The 15291-nt window shown below is 36.4% G+C and overlaps 1 protein-coding gene across 6 annotated transcripts in view; it reads left to right on the top strand.

The window, feature by feature from the left end:
* The window catches only part of LOC128018185 (histone-lysine N-methyltransferase PRDM16), a 195860-nt gene that overhangs the window by 102207 nt on the left and 78362 nt on the right, over positions 1-15291 (top strand). The gene's annotated exons all lie outside the window — the stretch shown is intronic.

Here is a 15291-nt window from a genome sequence, read left to right on the forward strand (position 1 = left end):
AGCACCGAGGTTATGTAATGAAAACATCTGTGCCTGATAATCTATAACGTCATCCATCTATTTTTCTCACATCCCACGCTGTGTCTCTGAGATGCAGACAGATAAAAAAAAAAAAAACAATGTTATTTTGAGAGCTGCAAGATTTCTTAAGTCAAATCCCAACAGACTGACAAAAAGAAAAAAAGCTTCTTTCGTTTATTTATCCCTTGCTTTTAACCCGTTATCCTTCCTTCACAACACAAACACTCAGGAACCAAGATGCCTATCTGAATCTGTCCATATCTGTCCAGCGCCAACCCTCTCTCTCTCTCTCTCTCACACACACACACACACACACAAACACACACACACACACATACACACACACAAAAGCCTTGATCTGAGCTCCACCGCACTCTGTCCCAAAAGTGTGCATGTGTGATTGTGTCGGTGTGTGACACGTTAGCTTACAGTAAACTGACAATGATAGTACACATAGACATAGATTAATTATAGAAAACCAATGTGTACAGATCGCCTCCGGCTATGTGCCTGCGTGTCTGGCTGGATATTAAAACATTTTGCTTAGTTGAAACAGGCAGCTGATGTTTTAATGGGAAAGAGATTAATGGCTCTTTTGACAGGCTCTCGGAGACGGTATCAGTGCTTTTGTGGCCCCTGCTGGGACCCATCTAAAAATAGACGGACAGTGTTATTTTAACTTGCACTCTTTATATCTAGACATGATAAAGGGCTGATTTTTGTCAGAAAACACACCAATACCGAAATATTAGGCAATTATTTTATTATTATTATTATTATTAACATATACATGTGTGTGTGTGTGTGTGTGTGTGTGTGTGTGTGTGTGCTGTTGACTAATATTTCAATATTGGTGCGTTCATTGACAAAAATCAGACCTTTATCATATATATATATATATATATATATATAGAGAGAGAGAGAGAGAGAGAGAGAGAGAGAGAGAGAGAGAGAGAGAGAGTTTTTGACCCATAATTACCATAATTATTAATTAAAAAAATAATTAAATATATTTTTAAAGGAATTTTAGGGGGTAAAATGTCAATAATTTTAAATGTATAAATTTAATTTAATATACATTATTATTATTATAATTATTATTATTATTATTATCCTTGTAGAAAAAAGTATATGAGATATTTTTTAAGGTGGATAAAAAAAGCAATACCTTTATGATATTCATTTTATGCTTTATATATATATATATATATATATATATATATATATATATATATATATATATATATATAGAGTACTTAATCTTTATTAAGTGTTAAAATGAATGAGATCAAATTAATCTCAAATGTTAGGTAAACTGAACCAGCAAAATTCGCTGCTGTAAAAAACAAAAACAAAAAAAAACACAAGCAACCCTTCAAATTTAGGGCGTCTGATTATGCCCCAAAATACATTACAGGTCAGGAGGGGCATCGTGCAGCCCTGAGGCGAGTCGCCTCAAATGTGACGATTGATTGATTATCGTGATCATTTGTTTGAAATGATTATCAGGATATAATGATCACTGGCTTCACCCCCTGCCTCGTGCTGCTTTTCATGCTCTCTTGTTTCCTCGTATAATGCACCTCCATCAGAAATGGCCTCTGGTTATGGAGGCGTAGTAACAGGGGCCTCCAGTCGGGTCCTCAGGGGCTGGGGGCCCCACTGATGAATGATGACCCAAAGGAGCCTGAAATCAGAGAGAATAAACAGGGGGAAGAAGACAAGAGGAGAGGGACAGGGAAGGCTGGTAACTATCTGTAGCGGAGGGCAATTATACGGCAGGCCAGGCAGCCCCAGGGGCAGCAGATCACTCTGAGGAACGAAGAGGGGTCCTGACCACCCAAAACACTCACTCACACACACACACATAAGGTGGGACCGATGGGGAAGGAACAGAGAGTTTTACCTTTTCATTTTACCAGCCTGATCTCAATGACTATCACAAAATCATCGTGCATTCAATGTTTTACAAGTGTTTCTCCTTCTGCTAGTAAACACAAATCTAAGCGATCTGAGCACAGAACAGTTAACTAGTTTTGCGTCTAAACAACACTTTCTAACCGTCACTTCAGGAGCTCGTTTGAGGGAAAGCTTTCTCATGCACTCCAGCGCTAGACGGTCTGAAAACACAGGGCAGTTAAAGACGTTTAGCCTTTTCTGTCACTACGAGGGGTGGAGGGCTGTTCAGAAATAATATTTGTGGTCTTTAGCTTGACTATGAGAGGAATTAATGATAATATCCCTCCTTGGCCCCTGGCTCGGTTAGGTTTTAATGGCCCCTAAATGACAATCTTTCTCACTGTGTAGGTGTGTGCTTGTGGAGGTGGCATGTTATTAATAAAGTTACTATCTCTTATTTGAAGACAACGATCAATTATAGATAGTTTAGATACTTTTCAGATGTGATAGCTAATAGTAGTTCAAATGAATTGAGAATTGACCTACAGCAATCTATCAGCAGAATGCAATAACACTTAAAAGATCTATTTTGAGTCAAAAAAAAAAAAAAAAGGAAGGATACATTGTCTTTTGACTGTCAATTTATGGCTTTTCGTCTTCCGAGAGCGAACATGCACACGCAAATATATCCATACATGAAACCACAGAAATATGTGATGGTTGTTAAGAGGGCGGATACAAGACATTTTTTATCTGGCCTCTTATTCCCAAAGGCATCTCCTGTCTTACTATCGCTCCTCTTTGACAAGAACAGAAAACAAATGTCTCTTTCTGCCACATCTGTGGGAATTGTCCTTTCCAGAGCAGAATGCTGTCATTATCCCTGATCTTCCCAGCGTTCGCAGGACTAGAGCCTCAGATACAGTGTGAAAGTTAAATGTGTGTGTGTGTGTGAGAGAGAGAGAGAGATTGTGAAAGAGCGTGATCAGTGAGGACGGAACGGTCCATTGTGGACAGAAGCCGGTCTGTGACGGAGCAGCTCCTCTCGGCTGTGCTGGAATTCATGTGGGAGCGAGTGAAGAGGGACGCAGAGCTAATAGAAGACTGCTGAAAGAGCAGTATATTAACTATTTCAAATAGGGTCACTCTATTTTCTCTCTATGATGTCTGAAGGGAACTTTCCTCAACTGTCTGTGAACAAAGACAGGATAAAGTGGCTCGCTTTGTCCTCTTCTATTTCTCTGAGTGGGTGTTCATTAGTTGTGTGAATGAAGTTTGAGCCTCACTCATATAATAACATGCGACCGGGCTGCTGTTGACAGAAACCCTTTCTAAAGACGGTATAGGTTCGGGACAGTTGGGCTGCCGTTGTGGTAATGGTGGTCTGAGACCCTCTCACTCTCGTGCTCTTTCTGTAAAGGGGACACATTTGTTTTTGTTGTCTCAGAGCGGGGACAGCTGTGTCCCCAGGATCATTTCTGGACTGGAACTATGTGTGCAGTAGCCCCTAAAATATGAACACTAAACTCCTAAAATGTCACTGCATTATGTATCGAAATATCAAACCAAATGGCATTTATTTTAAAAAGAGAAATATCACAAACACAGTTTCCAAGCATGTAACAGAACATAAAAAAAATAATAATATAAAAAAGATATGGGACCTGCATGTTGATGATTGATATCAACTGTTGTGCGATTTTAAATCTTTCCTTTCTCTTTGGGATGTTACAAGCTCTTGGTGCATAAAGAAGATCTGTAAAGTTGCAAAGACCAAAGTCTCAAATGCAAAGAGATATTCTTTATCAAAGTTAACAGTTAACCCCCCAGTTCAAACTTAGCAAGGACAGTCTGGCGCTTCTGACTCACAGTCTGTAAGTACGTTTACTTATTTAAAGAATTTGCCAATGATAATTCAAACATGAGTTTTGAGCAGTGTAGAGTAGTGCTTATTGTTTGTCGTTTCTTTGATCACAAATGCAGTCATGTTTTATTGTTTACGCAGTGCTATACGTAACGTAAAAAGTCATTATAATCAGTAATTACGTCCTCACTGGATGCAACAAATGCATTGTTTATAATGGGTTTTACTGGTTTTGTCTCATCACGCAGTGGGGACACAAGACATCAAAGTATAGTGAGGGGCATAGCATTTCCGTCACACGCTTGAGGTATTCACCCAATCACATTACACTCGATAGCTGGCCAATCAGAGCACTCCTCGCTTTTCAGAATGATAAGCTTTGTAAAAATCGACGTGTTTCAGAAAGACAGGGCATGAATGAGAAACAATAATGTGCATTATGAGCAAAATAATTTTGTCACGTCTGTCTGACTTAAGTATTTCCTGCTTAAAAATGTGACTTTATTGATTAAACGCTCTATTGTAGCATGTTTTATTCATGAGTAATTTTAATGTAATTTGACTCACTGTTTTTGCATTCCAGTGTATTTCTGTGTGAGTAGGATGTGTTTTAATATTTTGATAGCATAGAAAAGCTGCTACACAAGTTAGCATGTTGTCTGAATCAAATTTTGGCATGCTGGAAATGTTTCAATTCTTACAATCCCAGTGACCGACTTTAGTTGGTATTAGATGTCATTCTACTTAACTGACCTCATTTCTTAGCCATGTCAGTATTGCTTGATAAATGGTGTTTTTCGAATCACTCTTATCTCTGTGAATTGTGTTGTCGCTATCATGCTCACCACTTCACCGTCTTGCAAAATCCCTTTGAAAAGCAGATCAAGCTCAAGTGCACAAACAGCTCATTTCTCATCGTATTGTGGTGCCTGTCACCTCCGAAAAGATCCCAAATCCCTGGTTTGTTTAGGAGATCATGTGATAAATGCTACGACGCTAGCGTTCAGGATGGCTGACCCGAGAGTGCACTGTGGAGGCCGGACTCGAGCGCTGATCATGCGCTCTCACAAACCTTTTGTTTGCCAAAGAATCTGCAAAGCTTCCTAGCTATTTTTGCAGAGAAATAATAATCATGATGAGGACGCTACAGAGCACTGCTTTTATCTGGAAATGAGGGTTGTGATGCTATTGATCTTCTCTTTAGTCTGAAAAGATGGCAAACAGAACTTAATAATGAATTCTCACCCGATGAGTCCTCCAGGAAAATAATGTAAAACTTGTTCTTCTTGACATATTATTAAACATATGAAGACTCCACAGCCGAGTGAACCAAAATATAAAGGGGGATGATTTTGCGATAATACTAAAAGACCTTTTTCTTGCTCATCAGTCAGATGGCAGACAACATACAGTAGATTGTGTCAATTAGATTTTTTAGCAACGTTTTGTTAATGTTGATCATTTAAGTTGCATATCAGATACAATGCTTTCAATATGAATATGATATTATCCTTCCAGCAGGTCAATAGTTGTGGATGTGCAGTGACATGCACCATACTTGTTAATACATATAATAAATGAATTTTAGCACGACTGGTAATATGCATTAACCTATCAGTGTGCAGAACTGGAAATATCTAATATATAATAATATATATATATATATGAACCATCAATTACATGTTACTTAGAATATGCCCTATTATTCGGATCTGATTTTGCAGCTTTAAATGGCCGTTGACAGGGAAACTGTTGACAGAAATGTGTAATTGTTGTCAGGAGGAGCTGTATGTATTTGTCCTGTTTTCCATTAGCAGTGTGTGATGTGTCTGTTCTGTTGAGCAGATAAATCCCTGTTGAAGCTGAGTGTTGCTCTAGAGGTCTCCAGATGTGTGTGGATGTGCGGGTGGACTCCATCTGGGGCACACATGGGAGAGATGGGGATTCAGGGTCACTCGCAGCCTGAGCCCTTGCTCTTTCACAGCTTCTCTGTTATCAATGAGCCAAACCTCACACACACATTAAAGCCTGTGATTCACATGTGTCACTGTTCAACAAATGCTTAGTCAGTCTTAAATTAAAAATCCCACATTAGTATTAACAACAGCAATAATAATAATAATAATAATAATAATAATAATAACTTATAGAAAAAAAACTTCAACTTACAATGTTATATATGTGTGTATAAATACACACACACACACACAATAAAAATACTGTATAACTTACAATATATATATATATATGATTATTTAAAAAATATTTTTTTATTTGTAAGTTATACAGTATTATGTGTCAATGTAAATATATGTAAAAAATAATAATTATATATATATATATATATGTGTGTGTGTGTGTGTCAAGTCAGTGTGTATTTCTTATATTTTTAATAACTAATTTAACCATTTTTTTTTTGTTGTAAGTTAAATATACTAAGTATTTTTATTGAATATTTTTTGTAAGCTAAATATACTGTAAATTGAAATAATCTGAGCAAATTTGATTATTAAAAAAAAATAAGACAGTTAATTATTTTACAGTGATATATACATCAGTTTATACCAACAAAACAATTTCTCCATGGGAAAAACTTGAAAGAAATGAGGGCTTTATTGCATGTCACAATATATATATATATATATATACAAATGTTGTGAAAGTGCTACAAGGACATTTTGGAGAACCTTATTATTATTATTATTATTATTATTATTATTATTATTATTATTATTATTATATTTATTTTTATTTATTTTTTGAGACTGAAGGATTCTGTAACCAGTCTTAAAATCTTGTTAATTTTTTTTTTAATTTTTAATGTTAATATCCAAAGGCAAGCCTTTTATAAATTGTTGTACCACATCAATAGCACAATTTCACTCTATGATATAGCGTTTTTCACATTCTTAGCTCCTGCCTTCACAGAAATTTGTCCAAATCCTGTTACTGAACAAAAGCAGCTCTTGTTCGGAGGAATAAAGCATCTTAAAGACAAAAGCTGTGTGGACGGATTTAATCAATAAGAGCGTTGGGAGGTTTAAAGTCCAGGTCCCGCTAAGCTTTCGCAGTTTGCACCCTGATTCAGATATGTTAATAAAACAGGGATTCACCCCCCTCCTCAGCATTTGGGCTTGAGGGTTTAATCTTTATTACGGCGCATTACCCCACCGCGAGCTCCCTGGTCCCGCCTGGCACCACAGACCTCAGCCGCTCAAATGAACTGTTAAATAACTCCACCTAATCCTGAGCCCTTGAAACAATGGGTGCATGCAACATCTATTTTCCATCCATCAGTCAAGTGCTTAGGCACAGGAGAGTTAACATTAATAAGACGGGTGTCTCGACACAATCCTGCAAAGAAGGCCTGAGCATGAGGGAATCCACATCACCCTCTATCGCCCGGTCCGGTCAAACCGTTTGTTTCCACAAGAAAGCTGTTCATTTGATCCAAACGAAGCTAATGTGTTAGCATGATTTTTAGTTCGATTTCAAACATTCTGTCAGATGAAAAATGCATTTGAGTGCATTTCAAGCTAAATATTTGAATAAATATAAGTATGTAATTAAGCCTCCAGAGATTTGTTTTACCATACTTTATGATAAAAGTAATAGAAAACATGTTAATAAAATAAAATTAGCATTATCTATTCATTTGCAATTATTATATATATACATAATATAAATATATATATATGCCTATGTGTGAGTGCCGTTTCGTGGAATAACCCAGAGCCAGATCTATTCAATTAAATAAAAGCAAAGCTTATTTTGCCTCTTTGGATGGAAACATTCATTTATGCAAATGAACAGTGGCGGCGTATTTGTTAATTAGGACATAATGATCAGCGTTGGTTATAGATTACGGCGAAAGGCCTTCATCATTGCCTCGTTTAGTGTCACAAACAGCAGGCTTCATTAAATAAACCATCAGGACGGTCTGAATATCCACCAGTCATTAGGATAATTAAAGAGGAAAAGCAATTGAGTAAACAAGGTTGTTAGGCTGTCAGCCCTAATTAAGCCATTAAAGTGAGGAGGGGAGAGAGTGTCGTGTTAATTACCGACTGCTCGTCCACACTGGAATTATCTGATTGAGAAACAATGATTAGCTGGAGCAGGAGGAGGGGGGATGTTCGGGACCCCTCGGTGCTGTCCTGCACAATACACCCGTCTCCTGCCTTTCACTTCATCCCCAATAATCCCTTCAGTCTGTGAAACAGCCCTTTCACGTTTACTACAGCTATGATGAAGAGAGAATAAAGACCATGAAGGGTTTTCAGACTCGGGTAAGCCGTGCTCCGTAGCATCATGTTCTGGTAAATAAGTATACAGGTAATATATATATATATATATATATATATATATATATATATATATATATATATATATATATATATATATATATATATATATTAATTGATTTCCTCTGAAGGTTTTAAGATAATTTCTATACCTCTCTCTCTGTCTTTGTAGAACAAATAAATGATTCAAGGACATAGAACACAAGCAGATGTTAAAAATGCCAATACCCCCCTAATGCAGGCATTATCATATAAAATGTGCTATTACATGATGTGATGCAGAACATTAGTCGGGAAATCACAAAAAGCCCCGTGCAATAATTCACAATACAGAGCAATACAGACAAAGCACCGCAATTTATTTTGATCAGATCGCTCCTTCACTTCCACCTGTTAGTGTGTAAAGGAGAAGTGTTATATTTGTAGGCCTTTTTAGCAAACTGAATGAATGTAACGTGCAGGGATTTTTTATTTATTTATTTATTTTATATGTTTTTTTTGTCTCACTAAATGCATATTATTATTATTTTTTTTTATTGTTTAATGTGTTACTTTTTCTCAGTCACTTTGGTGCATTTGTCAAATCAGAAATGAAATTTCCATAACTACTTGTTCAGCCTCCACATCACTGTGTCACTTGTGCACATCATAAAACCAGTTTCTCATTCTTTTGAACAAGTTGCGATTGCTTTGGTACATTCATGCAATTGATTACACACATTTATCTGCAGTTTCCTACATTATCAGTTGCTCATGGCATGTTGCTCAAAGTGTACTCTATAGTTTAATGTGCAATAGTCTTACCTCTCAAAACATGTAGTCTTTAGTTCATCGTATAAGTCATTAAATACAGAATGGTTCATTTAGTTGTCATAAACTGTCAAGCTATTTTTTCTTTTGCACATTATTATTAGACTTTTTGTAAATTTGGCATGAATTGTGCAAGCGAATCTTGACTAATGAAGAGAATGTAGATGATAAACCAATGATAAACCATTTCTCTGAAATAGCTCAAAATAGCAAAAAATACTTGCTTTTGAGAGATGAACTAAAGATTTTGAGCAGGAGACTTTTCTGAGAAATGCACGTACTGTTTTGCAAATGTCAAGGATGATTGGAGAAATGTTCCAATGCGACTGAGAAAAATGATTATTTTTGATTATTATTATTATTACTTTGCAGTGCATGCATGACAGGATTTTCCAGATACTCAAAGCTCAAGATTTGCCGCATACCCACACTTCAGTAAAAGTGCCTTAATTTACAAGAAAAGATGATTAGTTGTTAAATTTTAATCTTTGATCACAATAATGTTTTCTCTGAGTTATCAGCCCCTCGTAAGCTGCTTTACCACCCGTTCCCTTTTGTCATTACGCAGGATTGGATTTAAGATCTCGCCCATAATGGCCACGGCGGCTTGACAAACATGACTTCTTAGCAGGTGATTTGCGTCAAGTATTTTCTGAACCAGCACATAAATGAATTAGCAATAAAATGGACTTAGAGCCCTAATAGCAGGGGTGCCCATTACTGCAGCTCTAATCACTAAAGAGATGCCATTCAATTGCCTGGAGAAGGCACGTTTTTCGTCGGATTTCATAAAGTAACACGTTTGTAATGGAAGGCGCGCTGCTTGAGCCGAAGCGCGGGAAGCTTTTCTGTACATGTGAGTTTTGATTACCGCTGGCAACAGGCTCTTAGCTCGCGCTGGAGGCAGGGGCCGAGCTGAAAGGGTCCCAGCGTGCGCACGCTGCCTCTGAAATTACGGCGGCCCAGAACGTGCATTTATAGTGCATTTAATCAGCGGCCGACTTTTTGATAGTCAAACAATAGTTAATTACAGTAGCACCTGCCTGAGAGGTCGGGGTGGATCGTTGTTAATGAGGGCCGTGCGGCGCCTGCATCTTTTCCAGGAATATATAAAGCTCCAGGGATGCACCGCATGGCTTCCTCGGCCCGCCACTTCCACGCGTCGCTCACTGTGAGCTGATTGACGGCAGAGACGGGGGAGAGAATGGAGAAATGGACTTTGATTCCATCTCTTGTGTTTGGAGAAATTATATATCTGTGCTCTCAACTTCAGAGAGAGAGAGAGAAAGAGAAAAGAGGTTTGGAGGGAAGGACGACTCTCTTCCAGAAGTTGGTTTAAGGTTCATTTTCTCTTCATCTGTGGTCCATTTCCTCCATTTTTAAGTAATATGACGTATTTCAAATTCCGAAACGTTATTCAGTTTATGCATACATGAGACCATTAAGTCCAGTCACACTCTAATTTAATAGAATTGAATTGTTAGCTTTAAATGTCTTTTTTTTTTTCTTTCTTTCTGAATGCTCTTAAACTGGAATAATGAAACCATCAAAATATCATCTGTATAAGATAAACTACCTTTTATATTATTTATTTATTTAAATACGTTTCCCAGCAAGAATGCATTAAGCTCATTAAAGTGAAAGTTTATATATTTATATATTTATATATTTATAATGCTGCAAACTAGTATAATTTGATTTCTGAATGATTTCTGAAGGATCATGTGACACTAGACTGGAGTAATGATGCTGAAAATACAGCTACGCATCACAGAAATAAACTGCACTTTAAAATATATGAAATTCAACATAGTGATGTTTTTTATTGTTTGTTTGATCAAATAAATGCAGAAAGTAAAAATCCTAGTGACCAAAATAATGTACATTTTAACTAAAAGTTTGCACGTTGTTAAATAGTTTGTATAACTTTAAATATTGTTTATTAATTCATTTTGTACAATACAGTGTTCTCGTGTGTTACCTTATCTTTCTGTTGACAATTTACTACATTGCGACAACACTAGTTCAATAGCTTTTTCGTAAGAAGACCTTAAAGTGTGCTTCGATACGAAACATATGTAAAAACAAATTAGAAATATTTCCTGAAATCAATAATGTGACAATCTGTCCCTTTTCCCTGTCTGGTGATCTCATGAAAAAGATTGTAAGCGTCCTGACAGTGTGGTTAGTGATGAACAATGAGCCCTTCTCCCCTTCTCCCCTTCCTGTGCCCCCAGGGCTGGAGAAAATGAAGAGAGAATGGCTATTAAAGAGCAGTTTGATGTGCGCACATCATGTAGGCCGTGCCAAAGCAAGATGCGCTCGGCTGGACACCAGATCAAAGTGTATTAAAGATGACCTCTGTGTCAAACATGTTGATCAAACACAACTGCCAAACACATACACACATTCATATTAACTCTAAAGAGGGCAGCCTGTTCCTAAACCCAATGATTAAATGTTTCGCACCTTGCTTCTGTACTAGGTTAACCCTGAGAACGCGTCCTGCTGCTGTGTATACGTCCATGTGTTTGCGCTGGAGTGAGATATTAGCCATTCTTTCTTCTGTCAGCATACTCTGACCTCTCTCATTCATTCATGTTTCATTTGTTTGACCCTGACCCCCCCCCTTCCAGACCCCCGTGCGGTGCAGTAATCTATTTTTCTCTTCCCTATTGGTAAGCATATTTGCCATAGCCAATCAGGTTGATTGATCATCAGCGAGGCCGCAGGTTTGGCAATCAGCTGGGTTGTCCTGGCCACCGCAATTTCCCAACAGACACGCAGAGCTTGACAGCACAATAAACTGGCTATTCATCAAAGTGTCCCGCTCTTGGACATCAGATCTGCCCTGGGGCCGACTCTCGTACCCCATAAACTGCTGTGCACCGCTCCGAGGGCTAGCGGCGAAGCATATGAATGTGCTCACCTCTCATACAGCAGGGTGTGTGTGTGCGTGTGTGTCATTAAAGCAAGAAAAATAACATACACACACACAAAAACACATATACACTCTTAAAACACCAGTTTTGTAACAATTTTTATTTTATTTTTGCATTTAGCAACATTAATTGATATTGATATATTCAGTGCATGTCATAGTAAACTTTGCTATAATTGAAGAAAATAATAATAATAATTGTGCATGAAAATAAAAACATTTACATTTCCAGTTAAATTTGTTTTCTGCTCGTAATAAGAGTATTTTGATAATTATATACATTGTTTAAACCAAAAAAACATCTTATACCATGTATTAATTTATGAATTTATTTATTTTATTTTTAATTTTTTGTGTGTGTGTGTGTTCAGACACTACTATTTTGGCTCTCAGGGCCCAATATCCTCATGTATTTTATTGTATTTTATTGTATTTTATTCACTCATTCATTCCGTTCATATAAATTAATTGAAGAACCATAGAAGAAGAACAATTTTGGGTTACCCAAATAACCTTTAAGTAATATATGGAAGCATAGAAGCCAATAAACAACCTTTCTTTTTCGAAGTGTGTGTTAAACTAGATAAACCACTATTCCACAACTGTTCAAGTGTAAATGCAGGTGCAGCTTTTCTTCAACAGGAAGTCCTTCAGTGATACTTGCATGCCTCATTCCAACAAACGATTCAGCCCTTAAAGCAATATTGACTGAATGGGGCAGAAGATGAATGATGCCTCTAATGTGATATGCACACACAAAGAGGTCATGATAATAAAACATTTATCAGACGTCTATTACTTACAAACACACGCACAAAGACACAATGTTCAATCCAAACAGAGCTGCAGGGAAGGGCAGCAATCAGCAAAGAGCGTGCTTCTCAAGGCATTGGTAGAAAATGGCCCGTGTGAAGGGGAGAGACAGGAAAGTGTGTGTAGAAAGAAGATACAGAGGATGGGCAATACAGAGCTTTTCAAGAGCGTCCTGTGAGTTAATGCCACCGCTCACCCCATCGGCTGTGTTTTCTTGCACATGGCGTAGTAGTGATAATAAAATAGATATTATGGACATGTTCTTTCTTTTCTGCTCTTTCTTTGGCATATCATGGTTTTTTCGAAGCCGTGTCATCCCTGCATTTAGGGCACACATGAATATGCCAGTGCTTACAGGCCCCAATTCACGTCAAGAGTGCCTCCACTAACCTGGTCAGCAAACCCAGTCGAATGGAGCCGTTGCTCTTCAGCTGGAAACTAATACGATCTTACAGCACACCACAAGCTCTGATCCACAGCAATGCATCACAAATCTCAAGCGTTAGAATAGGTCAGCATGTTTACGGACTAATAAATCTGCCGATGGACCAGTGGACTTTCAAATGTTTTGAAAGCTGTTATATGAAAATGAATACAAAGTCAGGAGACTTTGAACACTAACTCGGCTGCCGTTTCCTTGTTTAGTAGCAGAGGGCATGTTATATGAGCAATCAGGATATGGGGGTTATCCTGAATGACCTGCCTATTGAGTCCCGTTCCTCATATGAGCGCTCAGATGTGCTCAACAGGGCTGTCAGAGGAAAGAACATGCCATTAAAATGCCTAATGTAATATTGTTTGATCTCATAGAGATGTTGTTCCAGCTTTATTAAGCAGACTAGTCTGCACTTATTGTTTTAAACTGGGAAACAACATTGTTTCAATCGTTCCTCTTGTTTCTTTAGTAATGCATTAAATAATGCATAGAGTGCAATTTGAGAATATGGGAAATGTTAAGTCCTAAAAATTACATTGGTAAATGTCCTGTATCTGGCAGTATTTCATGCAAATGTTTATTCAGCATGCTAGTCAGCGCTAATTATTTAATGCATAAAGCTAGGAGAAACCGGGAACAACATTCAATTGTATCGTTTGCTTTTTGCTTTTTTTTTTTTTTTTTTAGTAAAACATTAAGTAATATAGGGTATCATTTAAGCATGGGAAAATTTAACTCCACTTTCTGACAATTATTCACATGTTAGCATCATCTGCACTAATAATTTGAATAGGGTAACACTTTACAATAACTGCATGTTATTAATCATTAGTTTAGCATTAGGAAACAGTTAATTCATCATTTATAAAGCATTAATATACATTTATAAGCAGTTTATAAGTACAGATATAAATGCTTTATACCTGATTTAAAAGCATATCTATAATGTATTTAATAATTGTTATTAATGATCAATTTATCATTTCTAAATTAAGTATAGCATTATTTACACACCAGTTATTAAGGAGTTGTCTGTGGTTCATAACATCACTTAGAAATTGTAAGTAAATGATTAATAAACTATTTAAATATGCATTCATACATCTTTTTATTCAGACATATAGTAATAGTTACTTATAGTGTTAATAAATGGTTTATTAACATGTATTTCTTCTGTAATTCAGGGTTAATTCAGGTATTTATAAAACATATGTAGTTGTTAGTTAACTATTTTTGTGAGCTCATCTAAAGTGAGGACTATTTATGCCTTGTAAAGCTTTTACAAATTAGATTTAAAGGCTTTTAATATTTCTATGTTCTGTATCACTGTGTTGTGTTTGTTTCTGTTTTTTGTTTTTGTTTTTTTTGTTGTTTGTTTAGAAGATAACTGAGCCTTTAACTATCCTTTATAAATGCTTTACAAGGCATAACTAGTCCTCACTTTAGATGAGCTCACATAAATAGTTAACTGACCACTACTAAATGCTTTATAACTACCTGAATTTACTACATTTCTTGTGATCTTATGAATCACTGGCAACTCCTAAATAACTGGTTTGTAAATAATGCTATACTTCATTGAGAAATGATAAATTGATCATGAATAAAGTATGGAAATACAATTATTAAACACACTATAGATATGCTTTTAAATAAAAAATAAAGCATTTATATATGTATTTATAAACTGCTCATTACTGTCTATCAATGCTTTATAAATTATGAATTATCTGTTTACTAATGCTTAATTAATGATTATTAGTGTGCAGTTATTATAAAGTGTTACCTGAATTGTGATTGTAGGAGAAACTGGCAAACAACGTTGTTGTTGTTTTGTTTTTTTTACTTTGTTTTATTTTATATCTTGATTTGGTTTTAGTAATGAATTAAATAATACATAGGGTGTAACATGACCTATGCAAAAGAACCATGGTAAATTTGATGTCCTAAAAACATGTATTTTAGTAAGTGCAATGAGATTGTTTCTTGTATTTGTATTGCATAAATATTTAGTTTTGTAGTTTTGTAGTTTTTTTCTTTCTTTTTTTTTTTTTTGTGAATATTGATCATAGCTGAACTATTATTAATGTTATTTTGGCAAGTACATTGGTAGTGTCGCGTAACCAGACATCCAGACTGAAGGTTTGGAATTAATGGCAGCTGTCATTGGCCAAGGCCCGCCCATGTTTGACCGACATGTCAA

Source organism: Carassius gibelio, chromosome A8 (genome assembly GCF_023724105.1).
Source record: "Carassius gibelio isolate Cgi1373 ecotype wild population from Czech Republic chromosome A8, carGib1.2-hapl.c, whole genome shotgun sequence".
Classification (NCBI taxonomy): Eukaryota; Metazoa; Chordata; class Actinopteri; order Cypriniformes; family Cyprinidae; genus Carassius; species Carassius gibelio.